Below are 21,762 nucleotides of genomic sequence, written 5' to 3'. Positions count from 1 at the left end.
GGTAGTGCCGTTATGTGGGATGATTAGTTTGAAAGGGAAGCCCCATCTGTATCGCAGACGAGCCCCTTGGAGGACAGAAGTAATCTCCTTCATGTTTCTCCTTCTCTCCAGTGTGGCTTGGGAGATGTCAGGAAATATTTGTAGTCTATACCCATCTATCATGATATTAGGGGTATTCCTGGCTGCTCCTAAAATCTCCTCTTTCGTGATGAAGTCTTTCATGCATAATACAATGTCTCTAGGCAGTTTGTCCGCTGGAGGTTTGGGTCGTAGTGCGCGATGTATGCGGTCACATGTAAAATTTGAATCCTCTAGCTCTGGGAGAAGAGACTTAAAGAGACGGGTGACAGTAGGAATTAAATCTGTATATGATTCTGGTATTCCTCTCAGGCGTAAATTATTCCGTCTGTTTCGGTTGTCAAGATCCTCAACCTGAGATTGTAGCTGTATTAAGAGACTTATGGTTCCTACTCAGTTCTTTATAAGAAAGGCATAGCTCGTCATGTTTTGTCTCCAAACGGTCAGTTCTCCCCCCCCAGAGAAGAAATCTCCTGTGTAAGGGTATTGGCAGTTTTTATCAATTCTGTCTGAAAATTAGAGATCAGCTTTATAGATTGCCTCTAGACTGTGATCTAGATCTGCTTTAGTGAGGGGAGCAGTGTACTCACTGTTTCCTGTGGATGCCATTACAGTAGAAGAAGAAGAAGCAGCCTGTACACTCTGTCCCTTGTGAAGGAGGGGGGAGGAGCCGGCGCCATCGTTCTCCATGCTGAACATCTCTCTATTCCGCAGTAGATAGTGGGTAAGAGATTTCTGAGGGGTCTTACGATGTTTTTTCCGGGTGGAAGACATGCACCCAGGTCTTGTATAGCAGGGGGTTATCTTTTGAAGATTATGGCGATGTTTTTGAGGCCCCTGTAGGCTCCGTAGCAGCCGCACTGAGCGGGAGCTCACTTATCTGCCATCCATTCCAGTCCGCGCCACGCATGCGCACTGTCCCTTTACTTCTTTCTAACATGCCATTACTAATTGTTATGCAATTGCAAACACTATGTCTGAATGAAGAGTGCGGAGCTATCAATCACCCAACTGTCTTCTATTCATAGATGCTCTGATAATGATTTGTAAGAATGTAGGAGTGGGTGGCAAGCATAGTCCGGCACTGTTGATGAGCACAGTGAAAGCTGAAATAGTTCTAATAACCATAAAAGGGAGAAATAGTATGTAACAAAAGTAAAAATAACGTTTTTAAAAAGTTTTCACATGCAGTGGGGCTTAGCATTTGGTGTATGGGTGAAGAGAAAGCTTATACTCACCTAATCCTTCTATCCACCTGAAACTAATGTTCGCCATCCCCCCTTCCCATGTTCCAAAGGTGAGTTGTTCTTATTTTATGGAGCCTGCTCCGTGCTTTATAATATTAGGATCAGTCCACAACTGAAGACTGCTGGATTGTGGTATTGCCAGACTGGTCTTGTTCTGGGAGAAACTGAGTATTAGGAAAGTTTGTTTGTGCACGTGAAAGGTGGGTACATCGCCACAGTTTCAGAAACCTTTTTTTCCTGGTTTTAGGCTACTTAGCTTTCTGCTTAGTTTTAGCTTTATTTTAAAAGTCAACTTTGTATTCAAATATTGATGACATTCTTTTTCTTTTTTTTTTTTTTTTACTTACCTTGCCACATCACTGCAATGCTGCATATCCAGTTTCTTTTCACCCAAGGAATTAAGGTAGAGAGATCTTTGTTCTCTTGGGTACATTAGCTGCTTTTGGCTAACATCACAGAGCAGGGGCGGGCTCTTCGGGAATCATTAAAATACTGTTGGCTCCTGTCTAGAGGACTGATTGAAAATTGGCTCAGCCTGTCAGGTGTGCTCAGAGCTTTTCACAGCTACTCTCGCATCCTCCACAGTCTGTCATTTTGGAGGGGCAAAATGCTCACACACACTCACTGGTCTGCTCTCAGAGCTGAACCAAGAACTCAGCAATTATCGCTCTTCAATTGTGTATTTCTGGGTTTGGACTGTGGACATTATGGGGAAGCAGCATTTTGGGATTAATGCTGAATCTACATAGATAAGTATTATTGTTGTGTTGTTTTGTAACACACACATATGTTTTTTTTTCATAACCGTGACAGCCAACAATCATGATCAGTTACTTTGTTGATATTCCAAGAGCCAACCCCTGTGGGCTGTCTGAATAGGATAGACACAGTGAAATATTATTAATGCATGGTTTAAAAAAAAAATAATAATTTTTTTGGTGTCTTTACCATGAATTTTTGAAAAATAGAATTTTATGGTCATATGGAATAATTAGGAACACTGTTTTACAAAGTTAAAGTGTTACTAAACCTGCAACAGTAAAAGTCCTCTTTTGATGCAGAATAGCATGCTTGTTATACTCACTGTGTAACTTAAGTGATTAATCCTCTGCATTGTGTAAAAATGGTGTGTGATCCTGTGTGCACTGATCCTCCCCCTCATGCAAATTCACTCTGGACAAGTCCAGATAAGGCACAGTAGGTGTAGTTCAGCTGCACATCTTCAGTACGGTCTCTATTGCTCAGAGAACACTTCCTGGTTTGAGCTGAGCTATTCATGTCACATGCTATTAACATCACACATTTGGGTGTGTATACAGATCCTTAATGACAGCCCAGTCCCTCCTTCCTCCTCCATGCCTAATAACTAAAAAATAACAGTGGATGGGATGTCACATCTTGATAGATTTTTTGTATTTATATATTTTTTTATTTTTTTCTTGGAAGGGTAAGACCGCATTCACACTGGTACGACTGGGACCGCGACTTGTCAGCCTGACAAGTCGCGGTCCTCACGCTCCCATTGTGTAGTACAGGAGCCGTTCTAATAGGAGCGACACAAGGGTCCTGTACTACTTCGGGACGACCTGGAGGCGACTTGCATTGACTTCCATTATGTGAAGTCCGTGCAAGTCGCGCCGAAGTCGCGCTGCACGCGACTTCACAGGTCGCCCCCTAAGTCGGAGTGACCTAATGTGAACGGAGGCTAAATGTAATCGGCACAGCGCCAGACAGAGAATCAAGGATCTTTAAGCCTGATATGTCAATAGTGGAAGAATTGAAAACTCCAACAATCTGGTACAAGCATCACTGGTACAAGTCACAAGATTGCTCTAATTGCTATGTACAACGGATGAGAAAAGGTATTTATCAGTTTATATTTACTAAAATAATTTAATTTCCATGTTCTGTGTACGGGAGACCAGATATAGTAAATGGAGGATCTGGGCTTAGTAACACTTTAAGCAGGAACTTGCAGTGCTAATTTCAACAATCCATTTGAAAATTAACATTTATTGTGTTTGTTATGCTCATTATTATAACCAAAAAACACAAACTACAACAATAAATGTAAATTAAAGAAAAAGTAAAGTGCATCATATTAAAATAGATTTTTCTTTAGGATGCACTTATAACGAGCACTCACAATTAGTGTCCAGTGATGATTTTGATTTGCTGAGCCGATCAACATACTGAATTCAGAAATATTATCCTGGAATTACATAAATTGCAATTAGTCAACACATATTGTGATTTTCTAACAAGTTACCAAATCTAAACTTCAAGGTGTTATATTGGAGAATATGAATTATTTATTTATTTATTGTTACCCGAAATGGTTTGTATGCTTTGGTCATTCTAAATGTATCAATTTTAATTTTTTCTTTGGTTTTTTCCTCTGTGCGCCTGGCCAGTATAGTCAGATAGGCATTTATTATCTGAAATACAACATTGGTACTCAATGTTAATTTAAACAGTAGATTAAATTAGAACACTTGCCAAGATGTTAATCGAAGTTATGAGAATAAAGTACAAATAGGGAGCATCATCCTGCAAAATAATTCACATTATCACAGTTAAAGTGTCCTTAAACCCACAGCATCAAAAGTAAAGCATGCGTGTTATATGCACCATGGAATAGAAGTGGTCATCCTGTAAAAAGGCTGTCTGATCCTGTCTTCTCTGATTCTCCTTTGCTTCCACAGTCACCAATCTATCTGCTGTTAGCATTAGGGTCCCTTTGCACATGCTTAGTTCAGTGTGTATTGCTTTTTTTTTTTTTTTTTTTTTGGGAGGGTACATGTGGTCAGCACAGGGCCAATTGGCACTGTCCAAACAAAGTCAGGGTTCACACAGCCTGATAGGACAGTCAGAGGAGATTAAAAACTTCTCCTACAAGCTTTAACCAGACACCGATAAAAGTCACAAAACTGCGAAATAATGCAGATGGGGAAAAGGTATTTCGCAGTTTCCATTTACTAAAATGCATGTCCATGTTATGTTTACTGTGTGAGACAAAATATAGTGAATACTGGCTCCTGGATTTAGTAACACCTTTAACATTTTTAAACAATTGTTCAAGTTTATACAATACCTCACTTTCAAGCTCCATTCCTGGCTGCAGTCTCTGGATGTCATCATTAAAAATTTTATATGATCCAAGTTTTAACCGGAGTATGTGTCCAGTGTTGTTTTTCCATGCTTTTTCTATATCTGAAGGATTTTACAAATTTATTAGCTATGTTATCAATCAATAAATATTATCACTACTAAATATAATATTTTTTAGATATTATTTACATATATATTATGTAATTACCTTCAATTAGGTTCATATCTGCTGGTAATATTGTGATTGTACTCTCTACATTAATATATTTTTGAGAGTTTGTTAGTGCCGTCTCCATCTTTTCTTCTGTTGCCTCTTGGGTACCTTTTGTTTTTTCTTTAAGTTTTTTAACATGGTCAATGTGCACCTTCCTTACTTTCCCTTCATTGCTTTCAACTGTTGCCAGCTTTCCACAAACCTTCATAACTTGGCTGCAATTTGTCCCCTTTCCTTTGCCTACATCTTATGTTTACCGCTAAAACCTTATCCCCATTTTTCAGCAATACAGCAGTGTCCGTTTTTCTCTTCCTTTTTTGATTTTTTTCTATCGCCTTGTCAACATTTGTTTGGACAATATCAGTAATTTTACTTTTCATTCTTGGTCCCTCATGTATTAATTCCTCTTCAACTGTGCCTTTGATATGCTACTCTTCATAGTATGAGAAAAAAGCGGAAAATTATATCATACTTACCGTAATTTTCCTTTCCTGGTGCCTATCCATGGCAGCATACTAGTGAAAGAGCTCCGCCTCGACTCCACCTTCAGGATCAGTGAATAGCATAAATTAAACGCATAGCCCCCCCATCATTCTCCATAAATAGGAAAACCGAGGGAGGGATCGTATGCTGTCATGGATAGGCACCAGGAAAGGAAATTTACGGTAAGTATGATACAATTTTCCGTTTTCCTGGTGCCTCCATGGCAGCATACTAGTGATAAATAACTAGCTTACACGGGTGGGATAATGCTAATCAAGAAACAAACTTTAATTGGATAAAGACATTGCTGCTCGAACAACTCTTCTTCCAAATTCAACCGTCGTTAGGGCCTCTGGATCAATTTGATGGTCGTCACAGCACACGTTCCTCAGACACTAAGACGCTGCCCTGCACATTGTCTCTAATAAGACGTTTGCTCTCGTTGCCCATGGAGTTGAAACTGCCCTTGTTGAGTGTGCGTTCACCCTGGAAGGAATATCCATGTTCTGTGCTTTATAGGCTTTCTGAATTGTCTTTACTACCCAGGATGCCAAGGTCCTCTTTGAGGCTTCCTTTCCTCTGTTTTCACCCCAAGGAACCACGAAAAGCTTTTCTGAAATCCTGAAGGTTGCTGTCATCTCCAAATAGGCTCTTAGTATTTTGGGAACGGAAGGAACATCTAGTTCCTGACATGAATCCGAGAAGACTGGTAAAGCCCATGGATAACTCAAGTTATCTGGAGTAGTCACTTTGGGAGTAAAACCTCGTAGAGGACGTAGCTCCACTCTGGGAAAAAGGATATATGCCCCTCCCCTATTCCCAGGGAGTGCAAATCTGAAATCCTTTTACCGCATGTGATAGCCACCAGTAAGACCGTCTTCAAAGTCAGGTTCCAGACTGAGATTTGCTCCACCGGCACGAATGGGTGATTGGACAACATTTCCAGAATCAAAGGAAGGTCCCACTGAGGAAAGGGACATCTACTTGGAGGTCGGATCTTAAGAACTCCTCTGAAAAAGGTGATTACCAGCGGATAATCTGCCCATCTGGTGCTGGTTGCTGCTGAGATTGCTGACACCTGAACTTTAAGGGAACTCAGCCCGAGACCCCGGTCTAGACCAGATTGAAGGAAGGCCAACACATTCGAAACTGAAGGAGCGATGGGGTCAAAGTCTTCTCTTTCTGCGTAAGATACAAACCTATTCCAGATCTTATACAATTGGAAGGGCAAAAATGGGACTTTAAAGGTGCAAATGATGGAGAAAAATCTGAATATTCATATAAAATATAAAATTTTATTACACATAGAGGACAATAGACATGACAAAAAATACTTTTAAAATGATAAAAGCACAAGAAAGCACTCGATTATGTCAACTCTACATGTTTCGCCATCTTCATAATAGCTTCTTCAGGAGTCTGATAGACATTTCTCGAGAGTGAACATTCTAGATTTACAAAAGAAAATACAGACTAATGAAAGTAACAAGCAAAGGAAGGGCATATATCAATAGACCTATATTAAATGCCCAAAATGCAGTTTTAGCATAATCAACATTTGAACATGAACAGAGTATGTATTGTACCTTGGAAAAGCCTGGACCCTTAAATGCCGGGGATAGCCGTGACGTGGACACAGGGGCAGGAAGGGGAGAGAGGGAGAGGAGGCGGAGAGACCTGACCTCTAGCGTTGTCCCATAGAGGAGATGTGAGCCAAGCCAGAAATGACAAAAAGAAGATGACGGCTAGAAAATGGGAAAATGTTATGAGATTGGTAGACACTTAAAGTTAGGGAGAGATATATTCAAATTTTGAATTCATAGTGAATTTACCCCTTATCTCAAAGCAGATGAAATAATGAGCTTGGAAGATCTTTTTTGATGATTTTCTAGGAGTTAATTTAAGCACCCTATCAAAATAAGAGAGGATGATTCCAATAGGAAAATATTCAGTTTCCTAGAAGGGTTAAACAGAGAAAAGAGAGAGGGAGGGAAACTTTAGGTTTATAATAAATAGACAAAATACCTATAGCAACACATAGTAGGAAAATATATGTATACAAAATATTCACCCTTATGGTCCAATGTCGCCTCATGCAAGCCACCCCGTGAATTCGGTGGTGTAAAGGCATTGAATCACAGATATAGTGTAGAACTGTGTCCACATAAGAGAACTCCCATGTGAATCGCCTATTGTATAAAGCCCCCTCGATACTCTCTCAAAAGCAAAAAGCTATGGAAAAGGGAAAAGAGAATTTATCCATAATTATTCTATCCTTAAATGGTGAATCAAAGTCAATGCTTGAAATAAGGAAGATCGCCATTACCGCATGTATCTCCGTCAAACGTCTCGCTCCCCGGTGGTCCAGTGGAATGCTGAAACGACATGCTGGCATTTATACATCTCCTCCACTCCCTCGGCATCTGACGTCACCGAGGGAGTGAGAGCGAGGTGTTCCAGAGCCGCCCGTTAATGGCGTGCGTCATTGTGGCGCGACGGCATCACATGACAGGCCGGAGCCAGAAGCGGGGAAAGTAAACATCTGGTCCGGCTTCTGTCACGATCAAAGAAGGAGAAAGGGTCCCCAGATGAAGAAGACCAAGATAACAAGTGCCGATTTTTAGGAAGAACCTGTAGAAATACTATAGGAAGGTTCCGATTGCAAACTTTAAAAATAGAGAAATAGAACAGATCATAACATGGGCCATTATGAGCTATATTGCTATAAAGAAGAACAAACCGACATTGTAATGAATCCTATAAGGGGAGAACCAGACAATTCCCTCAATACGCAATGACAATTGCTTAAATGGAACTACCATGTTATGTCTGAATATAAGTTTAATGCCGCATAGCAATAATGGAATTAGCATAGATTTAAAAATAAAATTGCAAAGGTTCATTAAAGCTGGTTAAGGGTTCAAATTCAAAGGGTGGTCTGGAAGAAAGCGGTGCCCCCATTCTCCAGGCCGGAACCTGAGGTCAAGGAAAACATATGGGGCAACAAGTGGGGCAGGAAATTATTACACCCCGCCCCCATCCTTCCCTGTCGCCACCCCATCCATCCAGGTATCCACAGTGTCACGTCCAATTCCCGACCAGGGCCAGGTGTTCTAATTATTAAACAGACTTTCTGTTCAGTTTTAACAGATGATATACACCTATAAAATACAGTTATCAAAAAGAAAATACAACATAGAAAAATATATATGTACATTAATGAAGACTGATTGCATGAAAAGATCATGCATTCAATTATTCAGCTTACAGCTTAATCAAATAAGGAGAAGCCGAAAAATTCCAAGAGATATTTTCCTAGCCAAGAAAGGGTTTGAAACTTATGGACTCATTTATACCAGAATACTGAGTGGCTGATAAATTAAATATCCATTTAGTTTCACGTTGCAATAAATTTTTATCTACACTCCCTCCACGTTCATTGAGTGGGATATGTTCTAGGGCAAAGAAGGTCATCATCCTATCATTGAAGCCATGGTAAAGGCCCATATGACGACTGATTGGGCTTTCAAATTTTTTATTTCAAACAAGTTTGACATGATCTCTAACACGGTTGAAGAAGGGTCTCTTAGTCTTTCCAATATAAAAAGCTTGACAGCTACAGTGCATTATATACACAACACCAACAGTTTGGCAATTAACATAGAAGTTGGGTCTGTATATTTTACCATTAGGAAGAGTGATCTCACTCGCATTTGATAAATATTTACAGAAATTGCATCTTTTGCAGGTATGAGTACCTGTTAGGGATTTTTTGGGTTTCTCAAAGGAAGTATAATGGCTATGGACTAACTGATCTTTCAGTGATCGAGATCTTTTAAAAGTTATCTGAGGACGGTTTCCAATATGTTTGGACACTTTTTCATCAGCTTCAAGAAGATACCAAAACTTATTCAGGATGGAGCGCACTTGGTTATGTTGGCCAGAATAGCGTGTAACCAATTGCACTCCACCAAAGTCATTTTTCTTTTTTGTACCAAAAATCAGATCATTTCTATCAGATTCTTTAGCCCTATGGTATGGTTTCTTTAAACAAGCCTTGCTATAGCCTCTAGATAGAAGCCGTCTTTGCAAGTTTTTTGCCTCTATCTCAAAGTCCTCCAACCTAGTACAATTCCGCCGTAATCTAAGATACTGACTAAACGGTATACTTGATTTTAGAGGTTGTGGGTGCGAACTGTCTGCCTTCAAAATTGTGTTGCCCACTGTGATTTTACGGAACAGGGTAGAGCCTAGGGTACCATCCTCATTGGCATATATTTTAATATCCAGAAAGTCAAGATTCTTTTGACTATACACAAAGGTAAATTTTAAGTTGAAATCATTAAATTTCAAAACCTCAAAAAAATCCAATAGAGAGGTCAAAGACCCTGTCCAAATCATAAAAATGTCATCAATGAATCTCTCCAAAGGAGGACCTCCAAAAGATGACATTCAAGGTCCTCCCTAGAGAAAAGATCTCGCTCCCATCCCCCCAGGTGCAGGTTGGCATAGGAGGGGGCACACTTGGTCCCCATAGCCACCCCCTGCACCTGGAGGTAATGGGAGCCATTGAATACAAAAACGTTGTTAAAATAAATCTAAGAAGCGATATAATGAAGGCATTGTAGTCCTCTGAGGAACCTCCTCTTTCTGATAGGAAGCCCTCCACAACTCTAACCCCACAGTGATGTGGAAGGGAGTTGTAGAGGGCTTCCACATCAATACCTACCAGCCATGCACCTTCCGGGACCCGGATCCCATCAATAGCTTTGATGAGATCACTGGTGTCCCGAATATACGAGGGTAAGGCTAACACATGCGGGCGCAAGTAATCATCAACTAACTGGCTAGCTCGTTCAGTCAGACTCCCATTACCGGAGACAATGGGCCTACCAGGAGGTTTTTTTTAGATTTTTATGGACCTTAGGTAAGGCATACATAGTGGGAGTCTTTGGATCTTTTACATCCAAGAACTCCCATGTTTTTTTAGTAATTAATGCTTTAGAGTAGGCTTCAAAAATAAGTTGACGATATCTGAAGACTAATCTGGTTAGATAGGTTTCCGAGATTTTACGATACCAATCTTTGTTATTCAGAATATCTAAGACCATTGCTTCATATCCTGTGGTGTTCATCACGACAACGTTTCCCCCCTTGTCCAATGGTTTTATCGTCAGGGAGGGATCGTTCCGAAGTGATTCAATTGCCCTAATTTGTCTCTCATTCAAATTGGAGGAATTTAAATCCCTCCACTTTGTTTTTTGTATTTCTCTAATGACCTGTTGGGTAAAAGCCCAAATATTGGGATTTGACAGCAACAAGGGAAAAACTTGGGATTTTGATTTGTATGTCAATGGAGGTGGAAAGATAGGTTCCATGGGGAAGCCTTCATTGAAGGTCAAAGATTGAGAAGGGTCCTCGGCAAACGGCCACCCGGACGATTCTCCTTCCTCCCAAAGTTCCATTAGATCATGGAGAGCCTGCATTTCAGCCATTGAAAGATCATGACCCTGTATGGGTTTGGGGGGAAGCTGACTGACAAGATCTGGGGAATTGTTATCTTTGTCATATATCACCTTAAACATGAGTCTGCGAGCAAATAAGTGGACATCTTTAATTCAAAGTTATCAATTTTTTGAGTGGGGCAGTACGTTAAGCCAAGGGATAGAAGATATATCCGATCCTCATTTAATTTTTTAGATGACAAATTAATAACCTTCAGAGCCTCAGAATCTGAATTTAGTGGCTCAGAAGGTGATTGCTAACAATGTTGGCTCTTAGGAGTTTGAAATATGGGTGCAGTGCGGACATCACTATTAATCACCGTATTATGACTCACCTTAGAAGAATTGATAGTGAGATTAGAATTGGAAGGTGCCGGAATATTGTCAGAGCCTAAATCACCAGAATTCAATAGGGGTTGAGAAGGGGAGTGAGGATTGAGGGGAAGTGTCGAGTGACGTTTAGGAGGAAATAATGGAGTGCGTTTGGAAGACGTATTAGAGTGCCTTTTATCGTCCTTCTGTAACGCTCCTGCGTTTTTTATATGGTGTGGATTTTCAGCTGCAGAAATAGTTCCACGTCAGTAGTCATGTAAGAGATATGCTGAGATACCATTCCCAACCTCAATGACTCATCATGTGTGGAAGGTCTTATTTCAGCCAGTAAATACACACAATTAGCAAGCTGGTTCCTAGAATGACTTTATGTATGTGGTAACACAATGATGAAGGTTGAGGGATAGGTTGAGTGGAGGTGGTAGGTGATAGACACTTGAAGGTGAGACAGTAGCAGATGGATGCAGGAAGGTTTAGCAATGTTGTATGGTAGCAGATGACAGAATAGCAGGTGGACATACAAAAGAGATCAACCCAGTGCAGAAAAGTAGCAGTAGTCTCAAGAGCTAGCAATCTAGTTATGCAGATGTGATAAACAGTCTTTACTATGCAGAGCTAGATAGTGTAAGCTTAGTATAAGTTTATAGAGAATTCCCCTGCGGGGTACTTAGCACTATTAGCCATACAGCCGAAGGGTGGTTCAGGAGAGGCGGATGATCCAGTAGCGGGATACAGGGATCAGCGCGGCGAGGTTCCGTCAGCGAGGTAAGCTTGCAAGCATGGAAGCTTCAAGCAAGGTTAGCATCCAGGTAAGGGTGTTTGAACGAACACATGTGAGTGAGAACCAGCGCTTTAAATAGCCATCTAGTCCGGCGCTGGGTGATGACAGCTCCAGTCTTAAAGGTGTATGCGCACCTTTCCAAAAGTAAATGGTGGGGCGCATACACTTGTGGAAAGTGTAATTTAGGGTACCAAAGGTACCGGAACATTACACCTTCTTACGTTTTTGTGATCCGTTAGTGTTGGTATGATATTGTGTATTCACCTGTGAGGAAGAGGTGGAAGATAAAGAAGAAACATCTGAATCACTAAAATCATTGTTATGTATTTGTGGATGGGAGGAACCTAAATAATGGTTTTTAATACGTTTATTTCCTCTTTCTCTGGTCCAGTGATAAGCTTCATCTTGTTGATATGCTTGCTTGTCTCTGGCAAACTTTTTTTCTTTTATCTTAATCAGGTTTCCTGCAAAGGATTCCAACTGTTTTTGCATTTTGGTTTCTCTCTGGGAAAAGGAGGAATCAGTCAATAAAGTTGAATTTTCTAAATATAATTGTTTAATATCATTGTTTACAGTTTCCAAATCCTTGGTGTACTGTAGACAAAGTAAATTCATCATTTTAAGAGAACAGGAGTGTAAATTATTCTCCCATTCAGTTTTTAGCTCCGCATCAACCGTTTTTATCAGAGGAAATATTTGAATCCTTAATCCCCAAGGGATCAGCTTTTCTTCTGTATATTTTAGGAAATACTTTTTGTTCCAAAATATTTTGGATTTTTTTTCCAATAATTTGCGCAATCTCATAAAAAAATGATCAAGAGTAATTCCACCCACCGATGAGCTTTGGGCTTGATGAAATTTATCCATCAGTCCATCTAAATCTGTTCCACAATAACTAGCCAAATCTTAGCGTATATGGAATTGGTTGCTGGTTTTCTAGCTTTGAGGAGGGTATTAATAATTTGCTGGGAGCATCCTAAGGATTCGAACCGCCTCCTTTCAACAGCCATATTTGAAGGTTCAGCGTCTGAGGTCTTGGATGGAACCTCTCCCCTTGTGACAGCAGTTGAGGGAGGGGAGGAATTGTGACCGGGGTGCATATGCTCATGCATAGTGCCAAAGGGAACCAAGGCCTCTTTGGCCAATAAGGAAGGATTGCCAGTATTTGTACTGGTTCCAACGTCAACCTCAGAAGGAACCTGGAAATTAGGGGACGTGGCGGGAAGGCGTAGCCTGTCGTGAACCGCCATGAGCAGGACAGAGCATCCACTTCCTCCGCTTGCGGGTAAGGGAGACATGAAAAGAATCTCGGGAGCTTGGTATTCTCCAGAGTTGCGAAAAGATCCACCTGCGGAGGATCCCATAAGCTGAGGATCTGCTGAAAAATGTGCGGATGTAGTGCCCATTCGTTGGTGTCCTCGAACTCTCTTGATAAATGATCCGCCACTGTGTTCAATCTGCCCGGTAGATAGGCCGCACTGAGGGCCACCAGATTCCTTTCTGCCCAGATCATAATGGGTTCTGCTTCCTTCTTGAGAGTCCTGCTGCAGGTTCCTCCCTGCTTCTGGATGTATGAGACCGCTGCCCTGTTGTCTAGACTTATATATAGGACCCTCTGCGCCCTCACCTGAGGATCCAGTGAGGTTAGTGTTAGAAATGCAGCTCTCATTTACGGAATATTGGAAACCAAGGCTTTCACCGGAAAAGACCATCTTCCTTGGATTTGAATTGTTTTGCAATGTGCTCCCCAACCCTGGCTGCTTGCATCCGATGTGATCGTGGTCCATGAATGAGAACCCAAATGGTGAGGTTTAGCGAGATTCTCCGGATTTGTCCACCAATGAAGGCCTCTGCGCATTACCAATGTTATCTGGATTGTCTGAGAGAGCTGACGTGTGCGCCACTGGGACAGTAATCCCGACTGAAAGAACCTGAGGTGCCAATGTGACCATGGCACGAGAATGATGCAGGAGGACATTGAGCCGATCAGACTCAGACACTGTGAGGCCGACATGTAGTCCTTCCCTATGGCACGGAGTATCTTCTGAATTATGGCTGTTGCCTTCAACAGGGGTAGAGAGACCGTGCCCCTGGACGTGTTGAATTCTGCCCCTAAGTATATCATAACCTGGGTTGGGGATAGTTGACTTTTTTCCTGATTTACTAACCACCCTAGATCCTTCAGGGTCTGTAGTAGAATGTCCCTGTGGAGAGTCAACTTCTGCGGACAGTCAGCTAGGAGAAGGATGTCGTCCAGGTAATGATAAACCCTCAGACCTTTCTGCCTTAGGGGGGCAAGGACAGATATCAAGACTTTTGTAAAGACTCTCGGGGATGTGCACAGGCCGAAAGGTAGTGCTTGAAATTGCAGGTGGACATGACCTACTACGAATCTTAGATATTTCTGGAAGGCGGGAAGGATAGGAATATGCAGGTAGGCATCTTGCAGATCCACGGATATTAACCAGTCCTTGGCTTGTACCGTTTGGATGATTGTTTGTAAGGACTCCATTTTGAAGCTTTCCAGACGAATATAGCGGTTTAGTCTCTTTAAATCTATAACCGGCCTCCAACCACCTGTCTTCTCCACCAGGAACAGGGTTGCCATAGGGTACCGGTACTACCACTTGTTGGAGCTGGAGTGATACTAGAAAGTCCTTTAAGGTCTGTGCCTTCTGCGGGGATGATGGCAGTGTCATTTTTTTGAAGGCCGTCCGAGGTGGTTGGTGTTGAAAGGTCCAGAAGTGGCCGTAACGGATGGTAGAAAGGCCCCAGGGGTCCTGGCATTTTGTTGTCCAGTTTGGTAAAAAAATGACAAAGCCGGGCCCCCTACTGGATAGGCCACTTCTCTTCTGGCGTCAAAAGGATTTTGTCTCTCCTTGTGGGGTAGCGAGGTTTTTATTTCTCCTGGATGCCAGAAAGGAAGTCTAGGTGCCTTTCCAGGGCCTCCTATTGTCCCTGAATGGACAGGACTGTCTGTAGTCTCTGGCGTTTGATTGGCGGAACCTTGAAAGGTAGCCTCTTGTTCTGTGTTCCTTCCTATCCTGCGGAAGAATGCCAGTTTTTCCCCCAGTAACCCTGGAAATGGCCTTCTCTAATTTATCTCCAAACAGAGATTTGCCATCAAATGGTATTTTGCACCAGCTTTGCTTTGACGCCAAGTCAGCTGTCCAAGGTTTCAACCATAGTGCCCTCTTTGCCATCACCGAGTGGAGCATCGAGCGAGATGCACACCTAATTGTATCAATGGTGGCCTCTCCTACGAAGTCTGCCGCTAACTTCAGCTCTTCAAATGGCTTAATAATATCCTCCTTAGGGACTTCCTGATGCAGGGCTGTCTTGATGTTGTCAGTCCAGGAATGAATGGAGACTGACATAAGCGCAATAGCGGGCTTACAAGCTGCCCCGGCGGCCAGATAACACCTCTTTAAGTCGAGATCAATGCGCCTATCCAACGGGTCTTTAAATGAGGTTGAGTCTTCCATTGGAAGTGTCATATTTTTTGCTAGACGCACCACCGCTGCATCCACTACTGGCATGGAGGATAAGGCTTGTATCCCCGCCTCAGGTAACGGATATAATTTATTCACTCTGTTGAAGGAGAATTTTTTGTCTGTCTTGCTCCATTCGTCCTCGATAACTTCCCTTATCTCTCCTATTAAAGGGAAGACCACTTGCTTTCTTTTGAGGAAAGGGAAGTATGATTTTGATTTAGGCAGGGGTTCTGCTGGTTCATCCCAGGCGATGGCATGCTTAACCGCCTGAATAAATGGCTGAACTATTGCGAAGTTGAAACCTGAAGGTTCTTCTTCATCTGAGGAGTTATCTGAATGATCTTCCGAGGAAGGATCTCTAGCGGCTGGAACTGCGCTAGCACTGATGGAAGAAGGGCCTGCAATCGCAGGTTCTGATTCTTGGGGCTGAGAAGCCTGCGGCATTGTGAGTCCTTCATCGTTTGTTTAAGAAGATCCACCACCTGGCGGCTTTCCACGTCACGACCGGCTGCATAATCCCTGAGACAGTCTTTACAGACCAGCTTTCTCGGGAGGGGAACCGCGCCACAAGACCAGCACTTTTTCCTCAAAGAGTAAGGTGGTGGTGAAGGAGAACGATAACGGCTTCTAGATCTTGTTCTCTCTGGGCGTCGTGAAGAATGTGACCTGCGATCTGGACTGTAGTCATCCCGTCTTCTCGACGACTTTTGAGACCTCTTCGAGGGTACAAACCAAGAATAATGGATGTCAGTGGCGCACTCTTTTTTTTTTTTTTATACCCACGAAAAGGTGGTCCCATACCTATTACGATCAGGTGGATCTTGGTTTCGTGAGGAATGACTCATGGCAAGGGCAGGAGGATCAGCTGAAAAAGATTAAAATAGGAAGTTATATATATATATATATATATATATATATATATACATATATATATATATACAGTGGGTACGGAAAGTATTCAGACCCCCTTAAATTTTTCACTCTTTGTTATATTGCAGCCATTTGCTAAAATCATTTAAGTTCATTCTTCTTCCTCATGAATGTACACATAGCACCCCATACTGACAGAAAAACGCAGAATTGTTGACATTGTTGCAGATTTATTAAAAAAGAAAAACTGAAATATCACATGGTCCTAAGTATTCAGACCCTTTGCTCAGTATTTAGTAGAAGCCCCCTTTTGATCTAATACAGCCAGGAGTCTTTTTGGGAAAGATGCAACAAGTCTTTCACACCTGGATTTGGGGATCCTCTGCCATTCCTCCTTGCAGATCCTCTCCAGTTCTGTCAGGTTGGATGGTAAACGTTGGTGGACAGCCATTTTTAGGTCTCTCCAGAGATGCTAAATTGGGTTTAAATCAGGGCTCTGGCTGGGCCATTCAAGAACAGTCACGGAGTTATTGTGAAGCCACTCCTTCGTTATTTTAGCTGTGTGCTTAGGGTCATTGTCTTGTTGGAAGGTAAATCTTCGGCCCAGTCTGAGGTCCAGAGCACTCTGGAGAAGGTTTTTGTCCAGGATATCCCTGTACTTGGCCGCAATTATCTTTCCCTCGATTGCAACCAGTTGTCCTGTCCCTGCAGCTGAAAATCACCCCCACAGCATGATGCTGCCACCACCATGCTTCACTGTTGGGACTGTATTGGACAGGTGATGAGCAGTGCCTGGTTTTCTCCACACATACCGCTTAGAATTAAGGCCAAAAAGTTCTATTTTGGTCTCATCAGACCAGAGAATCTTATTTCTCACCATCTTGGAGTCCTTCAGGTGTTTTTTAGCAAACACCATGCGGGCTTTCATGTGTCTTACACTGAGGAGAGGCTTCCGTCGGGCCACTCTGCCATAAGGCCCCGACTGGTGGAGGGCTGCAGTGATGGTTGACTTTCTACAACTTTCTCCCATATCCTGACTGCATCTCTGGAGCTCAGCCACAGTGATCTTTGGGTTCTTCTTTACCTCTCTCACCAAGGCTCTTCTCCCCCGATAGCTCAGTTTGGCCGGACGGCCAGCTCTAGGAAGGGTTCTGGTCATCCCAAACGTCTTCCATTTGAGGATTATGGAGGCCACTGTGCTCTTAGGAACCTTAAGTGCATCAGAAATCTTTTTGTAACCTTGGCCAGATCTGTGCCTTGCCACAATTCTGTCTCTGAGCTCTTCAGGCAGTTCCTTTGACCTCATGATTCTCATTTGCTCTGACATGCATTGTGATCTGGAAGGTCTTATATAGACAGGTGTGTGGCTTTCCTAATCAAGTCCAATCAGTATAATCAAACACAGCTGGACTCAAATGAAGGTGTAGAACCATCTCAAGGATGATCAGAAGAAATGGAAAGCACCTGAGTTAAATATATGAGTGTCACAGCAAAGGGTCTGAATACTTAGGACAATGTGATATTTCAGTTTTTCTTTTTTAATAAATCTGCAACAATGTCAACAATTCTGTGTTTTTCTGTCAGTATGGGGTGCTATGTGTACATTCATGAGGAAGAAGAATGAACCTAAATGATTTTAGCAAATGGCTGCAATATAACAAAGAGTGAAAAATTTAAGGGGGTCTGAATACTTTCCGTACCCACTGTACACTGAGTCGTTTACAGTTGTTTAGAGGCAGTTGTGTTTATTGTCGTTTTTTGGAAAGCAATTTTTTGTGTTCAGGACGTGTGTTCACCGGCGTTTCAAATGCTAGACGCCACCAAACGCGTACAGACACGTTTAGGCGCGTTTGCGGTTTGCATTACATGACATGAGGCCTTATATATATATATATATATATATATATAAACTGGTAATGTGTTCCTGGAGGTTCAGTGCTGGTGTACACAGTTTGGGGACCCTGATGAACAATGGCAGAACTTCCTCTTTGACTTTGGTCAGGGACAGTAGTAGCCTGTGTGCTTTCACCTGGAACAGCTATGCAGCGTGGTGAAGGCCAAGACTGTCTTTGTGCCTCAAGACATGAAATAATATAGCTGTACATATTTTCACTGCACTGTCTCTCACGCTCACCAGAAAGCTGCTCCAATAAAAAATAAAGGCTTCTACAGAGGGAAATTCTGCCATTGTTCATATCCAGGAACACATCATTTCGGTGGCGTTCTGGCGCATTTCTTCTATTAACTGAAGAATTCTTTCCTCTGCCAAAGTTGTTTCTGGCTCCCACTGTCGACGCCCCCGTGCGCGACTACGTGGTGCGGAGTTGACAGTACGACCAGGTGGGGAGTTGATAGTACGACCAGGCTACAAAGAAATACAAACCACAGTATAATATTGGGAATGGCGTAAAAAATAAAGATATACAGAAATAATAGAGGGAGATAGATTGCAATTTATGAAGAATTATATACCTGGTGCGGAGCAACATCTGGGCCTATAACCTCTGACATGATAGAGACTGGGTTAGTAGTGGCCGTAGTAGCAGAGGTACTGGGCCCCTCATCCATAGTGTTTACTGAGGGTTCTACCGCAATATCCAAATGTTAACTTTCATCATCAGAAATATTGGATGATGATCTTCAAAAAAATAACATTATACATACACCTTTTTGGCATAAGAAAAGATTGCAAATTGTCTTTTATTATATATATTACTGTAATTTTTAAAAAATAAATAATTAAAAAAATAATAATTACGCTCTAGAAGCTTAGGAATCCCTCAGGAAAACTAACTCTCCACTTAGTGGATGCACTTTATGGGTTGCTCGAGCTCCACTTCGCTGGGCCTCCTAAGCCTTTCGAAGATCTCTTTTGATCCTGTCCCACAAGGACTTCCACCTTGTTTGCAAAGAACCAACTGTGAAAAAAACAATTATCAATAATTTATAACATATTTCTCACATAAACTAATAAAGTTAGGCAAAAATTTGTACTTACCTCGATTATTCTTCTGCTGTTTAGACAGATTGTCCCAGTGAGGGGTCAAGGATTTCACTAGGTCTTCCCAAGCTGTTCTTTTTGAAAGACGGTCTGCGTACAGCTCATGAGACTTGTCCCACAGCTCCTGCACAGCTGCAATGAGCTGGGACTGAGTGATATCTCTAGACATCTGGAATTGTTCTGCTTACAAAATGTGATCTGACCTTCAGCTGCTGACAAAATGTCTGCTGATGTTGGCAAGTCACTGTCCTCTCTTTCCAAGCCTAGGGGGAGGGCCATGTGTTTACAAGTTCACAATTGGTTGAAGGATGGGTCAGTCTCCTGTGGTGTGCAACTTTTTATGTCTCAAGCTAGCTCACATCTTGGGTCACAAATATATAAGGCCTCATGTCATGTAATGGGGGAGGGCAATGTGTGGACAGGTTCACAAGTATATATATATATATATATATTTATATATATTTATATGTATGTATGTAGGTATGGGTGACACTGCCATGTCAGGGTGACCAGAGTTTGCAGCTGCCATGTAAGGGTGACCCGACTCTGCCATGCCAGGGTGACCGGAGTTTGCAGCTGCCATGTCAGGGTAACCTGACTCTGCCATGCCAGGGTGACCCAACTCTGTAGATTTTGGGTTTGGGTTGTTGTTGGTTTGACGATGTCTACCCCCCCAATCGCACCCCCCCCTCAGAATTATCGAGCCAAAACAATATTTTTTGGGGGGGTTAAAGAAAAAATCCTTTATTTGTAAAGTAGTGTTCACATTCAAACATAACTATTCAAATTCACACATTAAATATATTACTTTTATTAAAATTCAAACATAACGATACTGAAAAATAGAAAAGAGATACCAAACTAGATATGTGCATCCTGCCAGGGCAATCTACCATCTGGGGAAACAAAATAATCAGCAAACTGATTTCTAATTGACATAACTCGAACAGTGGAGCGCAGGTCCAGGAACTGAATGTTCTGGGCAGGGTTTGGAGGTGCAGGCTCAGTGGATCCTCTCTCTTTGTCAATCACAAAGTTATGTAGAACACAGCAGGCGGGAACAACTTTAATAGCGTTTTCCACATCCAATTGCATTGCAGATAGGAGTACCTTCCACTCAGCTGCACATATTCCAAATGCGCACTTGACAACTCGTCTTGCGCGGCAGAGTCTATAGTTCAAAATTTTTTCCTTATGACTAAGTAATTGTCCACTATAGGGCCTCATTATGTTTTCAGCAAGGCCAAACGCAAATGACCAATGGAAGGCTAAGCTCTGTTGTACATGGAAGAGGCCTCCATCCAGGAATCGCAAAACGGCCTTCATATAGGCGATGCCTCATGGCGGATTCACGAAAAATTCTCGAATCCCCCCTTACTCCCATAGGCTCCAACATCCACACATATGAAGCGTGAATGAGCATCCACCAATCCCAGGAGTACAATTGAAAAATATTTTTTATAATTAAAATATAGTGAACCAGATTTGGGTGGCTTCTTAACTCTAACGTGCTTTCCGTCCAGAGCTCCGATGCAATTTGGAAAGTCTGTTTTGATCCAAAATTCATCAATTTCATCACATTTGTTCTGTTGGCACTGGCATTACATCTCTATGTAGCTCCTCCCACATTGCAAAGCAGGTTTCACGTGCCACTTTTGCAACTGTTGCAACACCCATCATGAAGTAATGGTGTAGGGATGCAAATGATTGGCCTGTGGCCAGAAAAGTTAAAATTAGAAAAAAAAATAATCATTACATATACAGCATTTACAAATGCAGTATATATATATATATATATATATAGTAGATGGATGGAGAGAGCGAGGAGAGAGAGAGAGAGAGGGGGAAATATATACACATACCTGAGAGTCACCAAGAGACGTTCCTCTGGTGACACGCTCTTCCTCATGTTGGTGTCCATGCGAGTTAGACGGGGTCGCAGCCTTTCCAGGAGATCATCAAACGTGCCAATAGACATCCTCGTAAAATTGAAGAATTTATCAGAATAATGATGCAGCTGGACATACATATTAACAAAATATCTGTAGACATGCGTTGAGCCATCAATGGATGAGTCCAGTAGCGGCGAACTCTGCTCCTCTCACGCAATTTCCTACGTTTTTGGAGCCTCAGCAGCAGCAACATCAGGAGCATTTCCTCACACATGCTCATGCTCTGATCCATAGTGAAAACGCCCCAAAAAATACAGCTTTCTCCAAACACACTGCTCTCTCTGCCACTGCTCACTCTTCTCTCACTTTTCTCTCAAATGAAAATGGCTGAAAAATATATATTTCTCTTGCATTGTGTTGGGAGGGTCTCCAGATGTGTTTTGCAAAAAACGGATCGGAATGCAAACGCGACACACCGGGCGTTTTTAAACATCGTTCTGTAGCTGTCAAGTTCCAGCGGTCAAAGGACTTTTTAAAACGTCTTGTGTACATGTAGCCTTAATTAGCCAATATCTGTTCTGCACTTCTCCATTTCCAAGGCGGCATTTGTAATGGACTGCTGTAAATCGTCTTTTAGATGCATCGCTGAGAAATACAAAGTGTTCATTTGGCTTTGCTGCACAGCACAGACAGCGGGACTGGGAGAGGGAGAGACTAAGAAGGGGAAACCAGCGGCCAGGTGCCCTAGGCGACT

This window comes from Pelophylax lessonae (assembly GCF_965119305.1).
Source record: "Pelophylax lessonae genome assembly, chromosome: 11".
NCBI lineage: Eukaryota > Metazoa > Chordata > Amphibia > Anura > Ranidae > Pelophylax > Pelophylax lessonae.
This window is presented reverse-complemented; position numbering follows the sequence as displayed.